Source organism: Rhinolophus ferrumequinum, chromosome 2, assembly GCF_004115265.2.
Source record: "Rhinolophus ferrumequinum isolate MPI-CBG mRhiFer1 chromosome 2, mRhiFer1_v1.p, whole genome shotgun sequence".
Classification (NCBI taxonomy): domain Eukaryota; kingdom Metazoa; phylum Chordata; class Mammalia; order Chiroptera; family Rhinolophidae; genus Rhinolophus; species Rhinolophus ferrumequinum.
This window is the reverse complement of record NC_046285.1, coordinates 81,749,887-81,766,384: the sequence shown is the minus strand read 5'-3', so window position 1 is coordinate 81,766,384 and position 16,498 is coordinate 81,749,887.

Sequence of the window (16,498 nt, the reverse complement as noted above, 5' to 3'; positions counted from 1 at the left end):
TTCCTTTTAAACATGGTTTTAGCTGTCATTCATAAGTTTTAATGTATTGTATTTTCATTATCACTGAGTTCAAATTATTTTCTATTTTCATCATGACTTCTTTGACCCATGAATTTTTTAAAAGTCTATTGTTTAATTTCCAGACACTTAGAGGTTTTCTAGTTGTCATTTTATTCCTCCATTGTGGGCAGAGAATCCACTCTATCCAATCCTTTAATATATTTTGAGACTTGTTTTATGTCTCAGTATGTGGTGAATTAAACAATGCCTGTGTGTTGGATTCAGTGTTCTATTTATATACTTTAGATCAAGTTTGCAAATTAGTTTTCTGAATATTATATTATTTTTGTACGTCTTTTTAAGTTAGATATTTTGAGGCGTGTTACAATTTCCTGATAGGTTTTGGAATTGTCCATTTCTCCTTTTTTTCTATTTTAAAGTTCTATTTTGTAATTATAACTAGTGTGAGGCTCTGTTTACTTAGACAGGAAATTAGAATTGTCATACTCTTTCTGGTGGATAGAAACTTTTATTATTATGAAGCATCCCTTACTTATATGAAAGCTTTTTCTTCTAACGTCTGTTTTGTCTCATAATACAATTATGAACTCTCTTTTCGTGGATATTTGCATATTCTATCTCTTACTTTCAATCTCTTTATCCTTATGATTTGGATATGTTTCTTTTTACATCATTTGTCCCCACACTCCCAATCACTTTGGTCTTTTAATTAGAACATTTAGACCATTTTCATTTAAACTAATTACTTACATATTTGGGTTTAAATCTATCATCTTAGCATTTGATTTCTGATTCTTTTTCTTTCCTTTCTTCCTTTGGTTTTGATTGAGCATTCTAAATCCCTCTTTTCTCATCTGTAAGCTTGGAAATTAATATCATTTATTTTAAGGGTTTTCCGCACTTCTTTTAATTTATATTCTGTTATTTCCTTGGATGCTTAGCTATGTGTGTGCATATGAGTGTGGTGTGGTGTGTGTGTGTGTGTGGTGTGTGTGTGTGTATGTAAGCGGACATATTTGCAAAATTGATTGTAAGAATAATTTGAGGCTCAGCATGTCCTGTTCTTAGTAAGAAGATTTATATTTATTCATGCATTAGCCTTGCTATCACCTCAGTCCAGTTTTAAGTATTGAGATAAATTGAAACTCAGCTTCATTTCGTCTATTTCTAGTTTTACCCTGTCCCTAGGGTCTAGCTTTTCAGGATTTCCACAGGCATTTCTACAAGTCCCCTTCCCTTCTTGATAGGTGCTAGACTCTAATGCTTATTCTCTTTTCTCTGTGAAAAGTAATGCTCAGCTTCTTGGCCTCTTAGACTTTCTGGTTCCTTTTTGAATCAGCAAAAGCCCACTGAGAAAAAATGGCCCGCAAAGCCAGGTTCACCTCCCTTGGCTTCCCTTCTCCTTATGTCTTGCCTCACCTACACTTTATTCTTTTTATCTTTTTAATGCTTTGAAATACATTTTTTCTGGACACTTAAAAAATTGTCTTGTCCAGGTTGTATTGTCTTCAGCAAATGGATTGGTTAGATAAAGTTTCGAGAGTTCACCTTGTGAATACATGGAATAATGCAATAACTTGCCTTGAAACATGCCTGAACTCTAATATGCTTTCCCAGCATACATAACTTGATTCCTCATAAGAAATGGTATTACAGTTGCTACGGAACATCTTACCTAGCTCCTTTATCCTTGAGCCATCATAATAGATTTCCACCTAAAATTTCAAGGACGAAACAATGGCTAACTTTCTTAACTAAAGGGGATTTCGGAAAACAAGTAGTAAGGCTGATAGAAAACATATGCTAAGAAGGTAAGACTGTGAAATTAAATATATTTTTTTTATGTCGGCACTATTGTCTTTATCTTTACTACCCCATAAAGAATGGCTTGTAAGTTGGATACAACTCCCATGCCTAATGTGCTTCATTATTAAAACAACACTTAATTAAATGGTGGACACAGCCAGAAACATGCTATGGTTTAAGAAAATCTCTGAGGTTATTTTCAGATGTTTCTAGTTTAGCAAAAGCCAAAGCATATTTTGTTGAGCACATTTTATTCCTATGTGTATTATAAGGGAAATCTAACCCATGTGTTTTATTTCATTAATATTTTGCCAAGTTAAATGGTTCTTTTGCAAGATATATTTAATGTTAAGTTATTTTTATGAGGCTTTTTCCCTTGGATTATGAATTCATATGTCACCTAATGTAAGTATACTTTGATCCAAATATCTTGTAGTTATGAAGTCAGAAAGCCACAAAACTTGGGTGATTTCCCAACAGTGCCAAATATAATATTTCATTTCTACCACGAACATCATGATTTTTTCCTCACATTTGTCAATCAGCACTTTATTGAGAAAACAGCAGAGTTGTTCTCCTTTTTAAGCCCTGCTTTTTGATAAATGTCCAAATGAGGCCACAGCCCAATTCAACATGGGCCACTAACATCAAATCATGGGCATAGATCTAAGTGTACGGTTTGTATACTGACTGAATCACATCTGCAGTTACTTAAGAGTATAAATCAGCACATCAGAGGACTTGATGAATACTAACTCATAAGAGTGGCAAAAATGACAGATGAAGATATGTACAACAGGAATTTTCAATCAACTGGTGGGAGTACAAATTAGTAAGCCATTGTAGAAAACAATTATTATCTAGTAAAGTTGCAGATGTGCATGCCCTCTCACCCAATAATTTCACTCTTAGGTGTAGTCCCAGAGAAACTTGCACATGTGAGCCAGGAGACATGTACAGAAAGTTCATCATGTCGCAATAACAAAAAACTGGAAACAACGTAAATATCAATCGATAGGAAAAAACTGGCAAGTCTATTGTGTGTGATATTCACACAATGTGATTGCAAAGAGCAATGGAAATGAATAAATTACAGGCTTGTACATTATATCATGGACAAGTCTCAAAAACAGACTGCCGAATGGTAAAAGAACAAGTCACAGTAGAAAAAATGTAGTATTATTGTATTTATATGAAGTTTAAAAATCTGTAAAAACAAAGAATTTAGTGCTTAGCATTACATCCAAATATGTAACACTATCAACAAAAATTGTGAGATGCTTTAAATAAAATTCAGGATAGTAATTACTTTGTGTGGACTAACAGAAAGTGGACGGGATGGGATGTGAGAAGAGCTTCTCAGGTTACATGAATGTTCTATTTTTTTAAAGCTGTGTTTTTAAAGTTTTTGTTTTTATCATTACTTTATACTTTAAAAATATGTTGTGAACATTATTTGATACTTATTCAACCTTAAAAAACGATTTTTAAAATGCAGATGTAAGCATGCGATCAACATCCTGGATTATTTACCTACTATCCCAAGTCTCATGGAACTAAAACAAAAAGTACAGTCAGTTAGAGTTTAGTTATATGCTTAACGATTCCCTTCCCATCCTGATTTTCCAAAAAAATTCCCTTTGGGTTCTTTCTGTCTTACATAGCTGGGTTATTTCTTACGTTTTCGGATGAGATTAAATACTATCAGGCAGCTTCTGTCATTCCGCATAAGTAGTAGTGATTACTCTACCAGAAAAAAATCTATAATAACATGGCTTAGTCATTAATGTTTGACAAGCAAGTCTCAGTGGTGTACTAGAGCTGTCAGAAGAGCCGTTAGTAACACATGACACAATGGGCTAAGTTCTGCAAGAGAATAGAATTCTCCCTCAGTCAAAACAAGACTCAACTCTTTCCAAAAACCAGGAATCTGTTTATTGTGTGGAATCAATTATTCACAGATCCAGGGTGGTCAGCCTCCTTCCCTCCCCACCCCTGGCTTTACCTTTTTTTCTTCTTTCTCTCCCTTCCTTTCTCTTTCCTTCCTTTCCTACTTTCTTTCACCAACTGTATTAAATATCTATTATGTGCCAGGTGTCAAATATTCATGTACGCACTGATGTCCCAAAAGAATTAATGGGACTTTTGGCAGTGCATATAATGCAGTCACACCTCCTTTTTCTCTCTGGCATAGAATGACCCTTACTTGGTCAATTAAGTGATACCTTCACAATTTTTACCGTATTTGTTAGCTGTATAATTGATTTTGTCTTTTTTTTTTTAAATGTAGGTTCTACAATATATACAAATTAGTGTAGATAATATGTATTTTTATACATACAATTTAAGGGATGATAAAATCAACACTCATGTACTTACCACCCAGCTCCAGCAATAAACATTACCTGTAGTTAGAATGTGTACCCCCCAATATCCCCTCCCTTTCCCCATCCAGAAATATGCACTATTTGAATTGTATACCATCGCTATCTTCCTTTTCTTTATAGTTTTATACCTATGTATTTATCTAAATATTTCATTTTTTGAAATATTAATTGGGTAATATATTATATATTCTTCTGTGACTCAGTGTTTTTCACTCAATATTCTGTTCTTGTGATTCATCCATGGAGATGTGGTTGATTTGCTCTTTTACAGTTGCATAGTATTCCACTTTATGCCTTTGTCCCACTTTATCCTTTCTTTGTTGATGGGCATCTGGCTTAGTCCATTTTTTCTGTTATGAAGAGTCTGCTCTAGACATCTTATCATGTCTCCTGGAGCAAACATAGAAGTGTTTCTCTTGGGTATATACTTAGAAGTGGAATAGTTAGGACACAGAATATGTGAATCCTCCACTGTGCTGAAAAATGCTTATTTATTTGTCAGAGTTGGTGTCCTGATTTACATTCTCACCTGCAGTTTGTGAGTGCTCTTTGCTCTGCATCATCACCAACAGATAATATTGCTTGACTTTAAATTTTTGTCAGTCTGGTGAGTGTGAGATTGTATCCTACTCTGGTTTTAAATAGAAATTTATTGATATCCAATGAGTTTGAGCATCTTTTAATATTTGCCATTCATATCTTTTGAGACATGTCTATTCATGTCTTTCGCATATTTTTCTATTTGATTATTTATCTTTCTCTTAATGATTCATAAGAATTCTTTTTATGTATTTTTAATATGAGGATTTTATTGACATATTATATATGTATTTCAAATATGTTCCCCAGTTTGTGGTTTGAATTTCACTATCTTTATGATATTTTAAAATGTCTTTTGATATCTTGATTTTAGCATAGTCAAAATTATAAATCTTTTTCTTTATGCTTTGTGTTTTTGTGTCTTATTTAAGAAATCCTTCCCTGCTGGGAAATTGAACAGATACATGCAAAAAAAAAAAAAAAAAAAAAGAAAGAAAGAAAGAAAAAAAGAAAGAAAGAAACTGGATCACCTTCTTACAGCATGTACAAGACAAGAATAAACTCAAAATGGATTAAAGACTTAAATGGAAGACCTGAAACTATAAAACTCCTGGAAGAAAATATAGGAAGTAAACTGTCAGACATTACTCTTAGTAATATTTTTACTGATACATCTCCTCGGACAAAGGAAACAAAAGAAAAAAATAAACAAGTGATACTACATCAACCTGAAAAGTTTTTTCACAGCAAAGGAAACCATCAACAAAATGAAAAGACATCCTACTACATGGGTGAAGATATTTGCCAATGAGGCACCTGGCAAGGGGTTAATACCCAAAATTTATTTTAAAAAATCATACATCTCAACAACAAAAAAAACAAAATCCAATTTAAAAAATGCGCAGAGGACCTGAATAGACATTTCTCCAAAGAGGACATATAGATGACCAATAGACATATGAAAAGATGTTCAACGTCACTGATCATCAGAGAAATACAAATAAAAACCACAATGAGATACCACCTCACTTTTGTCAGAATAGCTATTCACAATAGCCAAAATATGGAAACAACTGAAATGCCCATCAATAGACGGTTGGATAAAGAAATTGTGGCATATTTATACAATGGAGTATCACTTTGCCATAAAAAAAGCATGAAATCTTACCATTTGCAACAACATGAATGGACCTAGAGGATATTATGCTAAGTGAAATAAGTCAGACAGAGAAAGACAAATACCATATGATCTCACTTATATGTGGAATCTAAAGAACAGAATAAACGAGCAAACAAAACAGAAATAGACTCATAGATACAGACGGTTGCTAGATGGGAGGGGGTGGGGGATGGGTGAGAAAGGTGAGAGGATTAGGAAGTACAAATTTGTAGTCACAAAATAGTCACAGGGATGTGAAATACAGTATGGGGAGTATAATCAATAATGTTGTATAGACTTTGTAGGGTGTCAGATGAGTACTGGACTTATTGGGGAGAGCACTTCATAGATTATATAAATGCCTAACCACTGTGCTATACACCAGAAACTAATATAAAATAATATTGAATGTCAACATATATATGTATATAAAATAGTTGACATTCAATATTATTTTACACACACACATATAGACACAGCATGGGAAAGTACAGCATAGGGAATATAGTCAGTGGTATTGTAACAGCTATGTATGGTATCAGAGGGGTAGTAGACTTGATGGGATTATCAGTTGTGAAGGGTGTAAATGTCTAATCATTATGTTGTTTTGTACACCTGAAACTAATAAAAAGAATCTTTCCCTACACTGAGATTTATAAATTTATTTGCCTTTACTGTCTCCTAAAGGTTTTCACAGTTTTGCATGTCATATTTAAGTCTTTAGCCACAAGAAATTGGTTGTTGTGTGTGGTGGTACGCAGAGCTCTGTTTGATTTTTCCCCATAGAGTCAACCAATAGCCAGAGGAGCACTTACTTAGGAGTTTGTCCCTTCTCTAGTGACCTACACTGTCATGTCTACCATACTGTTCCCTTCTAAGGAATGCTCTATTTCTAGGGTTGATGCTTTGTTCTTTTAGTATATAGTCTACCTTTGTACTCCTACCACATTGTCTTAATTACTATATTTGGTAGAACAAGATGCCTCATCTTTTTCTTTGTCAAAATTATTCTGGCTATTCTTGATCCCTTGAATTTCCATTTAAACTTCAGAATCAGATTGTAAAACTTTATCTAAATTTTGATTGGAATATCAAATTTACAGTTAATATTTGAGGAGAATTAATTTGAGAAGAACTAATATTTTTATAATATTAAGTTTTCCTATCCACAGTTCGCTATCTCAAAATTATTTAGATCTCCCTTAATGTTTTTTAATAAATTAGTTTTTTCATGAACAAGTATATTTTTAAAACATGTTGAACACATTTTTAAATAGCAGTAAGTTGTAATTGATATAGAAAAAAACTGCACATATTTAATGTATACAATTTGATGAGTTTGGACATATGCATATGCCTTTTAATGTAATAGACATGTCTATCACCTCAAAAAGTTCCTTGTGCCCCTTTACTTTTGGTTTTGTTTTTGTGATAAGAACACTTAACAGGAGATCTCCCCTCTAACAAAACTTTTAAGTGCGAAATACAGCATTGTTAACTCTAAGAACTATGTTGTACTGCGTATCTCTAGAACTTATTTATCTTGCAAAACTGAAACTTTGTACCCATTAAAAAACAACTCCCCACTCTCCTCTGCCCCCAGCCCCTGGCAACCACCATTCTAGTCTCTGCTTTTATGAGTTGGACTATTTTAGAATCCTCATATGAATGAAATTATGCAGTATTTATCTTTTGGCTCATTTCACTTAGTATAGTGTTCTTTAGATTCATCCATGTTGTCACATATGGCATTTTCTTCTTTTTTAAAAGCTGAATAATATTTTATTACATGTATATATATTTCTATTAAATATATATACATTTCCTTTATTCATCCATCAGTGGACATTTAGATTGTTTCTATATCTTGGCTATTTTGAATAATTCTGCAATGAACATGGGACTGCAGATATTTCTTTGCAATCCTGATTTCAACTCTTTTGGATATACACCCAAAAGTGGTTCAATTTTAAATTTTTTGAGGAACTTCCATACTGTTTTCCATAGTGGCTGCACCATTTCACGCCGCCCCAACAGTGTACAAGGGTTCCAATTTTCACACATGCTTGCTAACATTTGTTACCTTTGTTTCTCTGTCTTTTTTTTTTTTTAGAATAGTAATCCTAAAAAATATCTCATTGTGGCTTTAATTTGAATTTCTCTGATGATTAGTGATGTTGAACACCTTTCCATATAGCTGGTCGCCATTTGTGTGTCTTTTTTGGAAAAATATCTATTCAAGTCCTTTGTTCTTTTTAAAATTGAGTAATTCAGGGTTTTTTTTTTTTTTTTGCTATTGAGTTGTTGACATTTCTTACTATTTTGGGTATTAAATTCTTATCAGCTACATGGTTTGAAAATATTTTCTTCCATTCCGTATGTTGCCTTTTCATTCTGTTGATGGTTTCCTTTGCTGTGCAGAAGCTTTTTAGTTTGATGTAGTCTCACTAATTTTTGCTTTTATTGCCAGTATTTTTAGTGTTATATCCAAGAAAGCTTTGCCAAGATGAATGTCAAGAAGCTTTTTCCTTATGTTTTCTTCTGGAAGTTTTAGTTTCAGGTCTTCATTTAAGTTTTTATCAATTTTGAGTTGATTTTTGTATATAGTATGAGATAAAGATCTAGTCATTTTATTTTTTGTTACTATTGTAAATAGTGGGATTGCAAATTGATAAAGTTATTTTTGGAAAACAATGTGATGCTACCTTATGAAGTGGAAGAAGCCCATATCTAGGACTTAGCAAGTTCAGTCATAAGTGTATACCCAAGGGAAGCTCTTTCCCATGGATACCAGGAGATCTGTAAAAGCAGCATTTTTCATAATAATAAAAAATGAACAGGATAGCGGATAAATTATTGTGGTATATTCACTGGAGTAGTACACAGGGATGCAAAATGAATAAAAATAAATCTATGTATATTAATGTGTCAATACTAAAATCATAATATTGAATGAAAAGAAAGCAAATTAAGAAGAAAAATATAGTGTGAGTCCTTTAATATAAAGTTAAAGGACAGGAAATATTAGATAATACATTACTTAGGGGTACATGCACACATATGTACTAAGATTAAAAGAAAGACAAGGAAATGATCGACATTAAACTTAGTAAAATAGGTAACTGGAAAAGGAAGGGAACACGTTTGCTGTTGGGGGACATACTGGCAGCTTCAAAATACTAGTCATTTTCTATGTCTTAAGGTAGCTAGAGGGTAAGGTGTGTCTTATTGTTTTAAAAACATGCATATATGCATGTATGCATGTTGTATATATAGATATATATGATTTTGATGCATGCTATAATTTATAATAAAATATTAATAAAAATTTACTTAAAACTTTTAATGATTAAACATCAGTTTTGGGTAATTCAAAGAGTGCTTTTATGGTTTTATGACAGCTTATTAATGTGTTACTGCCTAAAGTGTGTGTTCTGCGTCTGAGCTTCTTACTTTTTATCTTTGTATACAGGGAGGTATAAGCTAACTCCAATAATGCGCTTTTATATTCCTTTGCCTGTTTATTATAAATTTTTGAAATTCACATTTTTTGATGACTCTAAGAAAGAGGGTCGTCATGCAGACTGGGGTCTGGCCCCGTGGCAGCATGGAGCAGTGCATAATATATATCATTGAAACACAGTGTGGAAAAAATCTGTGGACCCTTAATTTTTTTCTCTTCCTACGTTGATAGCTAGAGAACTTCCCTTAGCTCAGCCAATAAATGCAAATGGGATAAGTCACAAATTTTGAGATCCTTCTTTTATTTCCATGATTTACTCCTATTCTCCATTCTTCCTTTTCTGTTGAAAATCATTTTAAACAGTAACCTACATTTTTCAACAGATACACAGGACTGTTTCATAGGCTGAATTGCATGAAACTTTCTTGCTCAAGGAAAATATTCTAGCCCAAATTTTCCTAAATCTCAGCCATTTGAAAATCCCTTTACGATTTCTGACATATCTATTTATCACATGTCCTATCATACATGGAGTATTTTTCTTTAAGTTTGGTTTAATTTGACTTTTGCTATCTTTACCTCACTCTAAGAAATAATACTAGTTAAGTCATGAATTTGATGTGCTATTTCTGTTATACCCAATATTCATGAAAATAGAATCATTTAACTGTAACCATTTTAAAAAGTGCGTCCATATACCACATTTGACCAACAGTCATTTTAGATATGTTCATGTGCTACATTTTGGAAAAGCCTAATTGAACTGAGAAAGACACAAAAAGTCTACGTGTCTCCCACCTCCTCTGCCCCAACAGTACACATTCAACAGAAGAGCGACCGGCCGCCAGTTCCAGCCTCGGCATCTGCCAGACTGCCAATCTCCTCCTTTGTCTGAAGAATGTTTCCCATTTGGATTTGCTTTCTGCCTTTTATTTGGGATTGCCATCTTTCTGTTACCCAGCTCATTATAGAAGGGGGTAAATTTATGCCCTGGGAAACCGACACTCCTGCAGCTGCAATGCCAGCCAGTCGGCCAAGATCAAGTAGCAGAGCAGAATTAATAGACTGGTGCTCAAGTCCCGGTTAATATGTAGGCCAGCTCACTGGGGGCATGTGTGGCTGTGTTAAAAGTGGGTTGTCAATCTCCCCATCAGCATCTTGCCAATAGCCGGGTGACAGCAGGCCTCACAGTCTTCTTTGTGACAATCCAATTCACATGTCTCCTCAGTGATCACAACCACTCAGGCTTAATTTACTCAAATTCTCCACCAACTTTCTAGCTGGAGCATTCTTGGTTTATTAAGTCCTGCTTTTTTCTCAATGGCATGGGGCATCTCTGATACAGTTTGACTAAATAACTTTTTCCCCCCTCTTTCTTTTAGCTGCTCTTCAAGGTCAGATCGTCCAGATAGTTCCAGAAGGCTGCCACTGCCTCTTAGTTCCACACATGTGTCTATGATGCCATTGGCAGGAGCTTCCAGGCGCATGGCTGAGTCCATTAAGACTTAGTGAAGCCTGAAAGGGAGGATCAATGTTTCATTTACATCAGAAGGCTAGACATCTCATCACATCCTGCTGGAAACAGGCTGGACAACATCTTAATACTAATCAGCTCTCTCTGACATTGAATTCTAAGGATTGGTATTTTGAAAACCAACAGTATTAGCTCTGGCCCTCCCAGCTCCTCTCAGGCAATTATCTGCCCCCTTGCCAGACTGTACAATTTGACACTCTTGTTCAGCGACTTCTCTCTCATTAAACTGATCAAGATACAAAACTTGTTAGTTAATTTTTCATGCACTTGGGGGATCTGGTTGCATATTTTAATGATCTGCTCTTAGAATGTGCTGATCAAACCGCATATTTTGTTGATTTGCCGTGACATATCCTTAACCACAGTGTTGCCTGTGCAGGGTCCTGGGTGATGTGAGCTGCATCCGGTAAGCACAGGAGTGGATGCTGTGTGTGCTAATTGAGCTGTGCCGCTCCGCAGAGGCCAATGTGCTCTTTACTGATTGATCTGAATAATAACCATTTGGAATTTTCATATTTTGTACCCCAAGGCTCAGATGGTATCAAAACCAATATTTACTAGAGTGGCACTTGTGCTAGTTAGAACTTAGAGCACTTTTCTCATTTGCTTAAGATTTGGTCATAAAAACTGGGTTGTCCACCCCCCAGCCCCCACACACATACACACATGAATGAGATAAACAAAGAAGTCAGGGACAAGTTCTAACAGAAAGGTAACAGCATTCCTTAGCTACTCTCTGGGTCCTGTTGATGCTGAGGGCTTAGAATTGGCTCTATGCTTTCAGAAAACAGATCTTCCAAACTTGTTGTCTCCACCCCAAATCACTGACCCAAAAATAACTCCTTCAGGCAGAGTGGGTGCTCTGGGAGGCAGAGAGCTGGGCTGCTAGGGCCTTTGTCAGAAAGTCAGGAGACTTGGGTTCTTGTCCAGACCCTACACTTGATTGCTCACGGGTCTCCAGACCTCATTACGAAATCCATATTTTAAAAATGGATTGGGAGAGGCTATGGGCACCTTCCATTTCTAAATTTTATAAACTAGAAAGAGCCAAGTCATGGGGTTTTAAAAGTATCTATTCCATGAAGAGAAAATATTTTTATATTATAGATGGATAGATTTTGCTTTAATGTACTACCAAAACACAATAGTGATAAAAAGTGGAAAATTAAAATGGAGTTTAAGAATAGTGAGGTTGTCTTCTCAGGATCTAAAAAATAAGGCAGCATAAATAAACATGATTTCCAGGATGCCTTAAATGAAGACTTTTTGGTAGATGGTCAATATGAACCTATAAAGGGCCAAATAGTAAAGTTTCGTCTTTGCAGGCCACACAGTCTCTCTCAGAACTACTTAACCCTTCCACTGTGGTGGGAAAGCAGCCATAGAAGATATGTAAACAAATGGGCATGACTGTGTACCAATAAAACATTATTTACAAAATCAGGCAGATGGCCCAACGGCAGTAGTTTGTTAACTGTTGATCTAGAACGTTATTTTATTATCCTTCAGTCTACTCTCCTCTGTAAAATAAAAATACGTTAGTACCTAGCTCGTGAGTATGTTAGCAGAATTAAATGAGTTAAATAGTACTAATTAGTACTCAAGTACTTAAAACTATGAAAGTACTATAATACATAGTAAGTACTTAAAACATGGTAAGCAGTATAAAACTGTTAGCTAGTTTTGTTAGTATTAGTTATTATGTGGATTGTATAACACATTTAATTCACTGTCTTGATCATTCGATTAATACTTATTAAGCTTCTAATATTTGTAATTTGCTGTGGGACTTCAGTGGTGACCTAATCATCCAGAGTCTTTTTGCCATGGAGACCACAGAATGGTGGGGGTCAGAGATGAGGAAAGAGATGATTGCACACCATGGTAACTTCTATAGAAAGACAGGCTTGGAAGCACATAGTAGAGACATCCAACTGAGACATGGGACACTAGACCAGCTTCCAGGAAAAAATGATAGCTAAACTGAAATATGAAAAACTAGCAAGACTTAGCCAGTCAAAGGGGATAATGAGAGGTGGTGCATAAAGGGAAAGGTAGAGGAAGAGTGTTCAAGTAGAGGAAGCAGCCTGGGAAGAGTTAAGGGTAATTGGATTATGGAGTGGATGAGAAGCAGTGAGGTGAGAGGCTAAGGAAGTAAGCAGAACCTCATGAGCCATCTTAAAGATTTGGGGGTGATCCTATAATATATATATATATATATATATATATATATATATATATATATATATATATATATATATGGAGAGAGAGAGAGAGAGAGAGAGAGTCATGGTATGTGGAGTACAGCATAGGGAATGGAATGGAATGGAATGTTACAATGGAATTGTAACAGCTATATATGATATTAGAGGGGTTGTAGATTGGGGGAGTGCGGTTATCACTTTGTGAAGGTATAAATGTCTATTACATTGTTTTGCACACCTGAAACTCAAAAAAAAAAAAAAAAAAGAAAGAAAGAAAAAGAAAAGATTTGGGGTTGATCCTAAAACTGGAAGCTTGAGTGGTTGAAGCAGAAGAATGACATGGTCAGATTTGTACTTTAGATAGACTACTCAGACAACACATGGAGAATGCATTGGAGGTATAAAACTAGTGCTAAGAAAAGCAGGAAGAAAACACCAAGAGAAAGCAGTCTCTTGTGAATTGGGGGAGAAGATTATCAAGAAAGAGGATGGTCAGCCATTTGAAACTTTCTAGGGAGGTTAAGAAAGATAACATCTGAAGACAGGTCATCAACAGCCCTCCAAAAAACATTGTAAAAAAGAAAAAAGAAAAAGCAAATATTAGAGTGATAAGAGCCAGCCTAGATGGTAAAGAGTAGTAGTCATTGGGAATATGCATAGAGGTCTGTTTCAAGAAGTTTGACAAGGAAGTAGAAGTTGAATGGTAGGTAAGTATAGTTGGAAGCACTTAGACATGGGAAGCAGGCATAAAGGAAGCAACTGGCCAAGGGACAGAAAGGAGACAAGTGATGAAGCAGGGCACTGAAGGAGTGTTCCAGGGACAGGACCCAGAGCAGAATGTAAGGTCAGCCTTGGCAGAAAGGAAGCACAACATTCTTCTGAGATACATGAAAAAAATGTTTACACTGAAAACAAAAATCAGTTTGTGTGGACAAAGAAGAGCCAAGAAAAATGATCCTAGTTCCTCTTCCGAAGTAAAGGATAGAATATGATTTACTGAAAGTGAGAAGTGGCGGCACTGGGGCTGGGACCCTGACGGCAGAGGAACAGGTCTGGTCCAACCCAGACACCATGGGGAAAGTGAGGGAGTGACAAGAAGTAAATAAAAGATTTGAAAGAGGCGTTGAGGTCCCAGATCAGATTTTGAGAGTACAAATACATGATGGAGTCTAATAGCACTATTTGGGGATTTTTCCTCCAAGGAACACTTGTCGGCCCAGATCAAGAAAAGACAAAACAAAGTGTGAGTGACCCAGAGGTGTGGACAGGCTAGATGGGACTTGCACAAAGCCAATGAAGAGAGGGATGGTAGGAGCTAGAGAGAGTGCTGTGGGGACAGTAAAAGAATGCCCCAGGCCAAGCAGCCAGCCAGGGGAATCCACAAGGATGGCATGGATATGCAGAGAAACTCATGGAAGCCTGATATCATTATTAGTATCATTACACTGGCTTTGTTTCATTTTATAACAGTCACTAGATTGAATGAATTTCCAAAGTTTATTGAGCTATCGTTTTGTGAGGTGAGCAAACAAGAGAAACTTACCCCTTCTGGTGATTAAAGAAAGGAGAAAGGTAGGCAACTTCCAAATGATGGTTAATATAACTGGAATTCCTCATTTGATAACTATTTTACAAAAGTTGTATTTAAAATGAAGCTTGTGAACTCTCTCAGTGAATGAGAGAGACGGGCAGAGCTGTCCACCAGCAGGTCTCCCTGAGGCCTCCTTCTGAAGGATAGCCTCCAGCCTGGTGCGTGGCCTTCAGACCTCAAACACACTCCCACCAACCTCCCTCTTTTGAGATTCTTAGCTGCACTGGTGCTTCTTGACATTTTCAAATACCTGAATTTTTGGCAGCATGTTTGAGGGAATTAAAAGCCAAACACTTTTTTTTTTTTTTTAAAGATAAGTTCAGAAACCCCAGAAAAGTTCCCATGATTATTCTGCTATTCTTTTGTTGCCCACTGGCACCACATTGCTGCTTGAGTGGAAGTAGTCACTGCTCTGAGAATATTCTCTTGTGTCCTCCTAACGCACAACTCTTCTGGGTTCCAGTAAACCTGTGCCCTTCCTGTGGCCTGGCTTGATTTCTCATTTCTGCCTTTACCTGTCTGTCACTCACGAACTGAACCCTGCCCGACACCCCCCACCCCACCAGCCCTGCTCAGCCAGCTACCCAGCCCTGACTGACCTTCCTTCAACTGCAATAAAAACAAATTGGTCACACTCATCCATAGGTGCCTGGACACCTTTGATGATGCACATATGGCAGATGAGCGAGTGGAACCTGGTTCACTGTCTCTGGTGTATTTTGCAGAAAGCTTCAAAAATCTTCAAGCTCCCAACTTTCACTGAGCCACAGAGCTTCCCTTTGTAGTCAGTGACTGTATCTGGAAGCCATTTTTAAAAATAGAAATGCCAATGTCTTCCGTGCTTTTAAATGTGCGCACTGGCAGGTCACAGTGATAGTTATTTTAACAGCAGTCACTATACTAAAAATTCTTCCTATTCATTAGTTCATTTGCTTCAGACAACAACTCTGATCTATAACTGCAACCAACACCTAACAGGGCACTGTCATTATTCTGTTTTACAGATGGGGTGACAGAAGCTCAGAGAACAGCAAGATGACTCCCTCACGTCACACAGCTACTCACAGAGCCACAATCTGCACCCAGGCAGGCTGAGTTCAGAGGCAACATACTCCTCTACCACTTTACAATTCATTCAGTGGCTTTTTCATTTATAATTCATCATAAATGAGTCAAGTTTTCTAGAACCTAAGACTGCAAGCTTAATTGCCCCAGGCTCTCCTTTCCACCCGGCTACACTCATTTCCTTATTTGATGAAGTGACTGCTTCCTTACACAGCTCTTTACAAAATGTGGTCAACAAGCATTTTATTCATTGCCTCCTTAGGCCTCTCACCACCCTCAATTCTCTCACAAGACCTTGAGCTCAATACTGGTTCCTCTGCATCTTTATTTACTCACATCTTCCACAAGGGGGCATATTCCGACCATAAAGCTTTTGATGTCCTCGCCAGTCTGCTAAAATACAACCAGTGTCACCCTAATGCTTTCATTCTGTTGTAAGAAATGGCTTTATTCAAGCTACACTCCTCATTGTTATTTCATGGAGGGGGACCAACAGTAAAAGAGGAAACCATATAATTTTTGTGGACTGCTTCTCCATAATTCATTCACTGGATTTCTGTGTTATGTTGTATGGAATCCATTAAGCAGGATATTGAAGCTTATGAATGGAGACCTAGTAATTCCTCTTTAATAAACATGAGTTACTTTTATTTCTTAAACTTTATTAGGCACTTACTCAAAACATTACTCAAAAAAAATGCTTGTTAATAATATGAATGATGATTTTG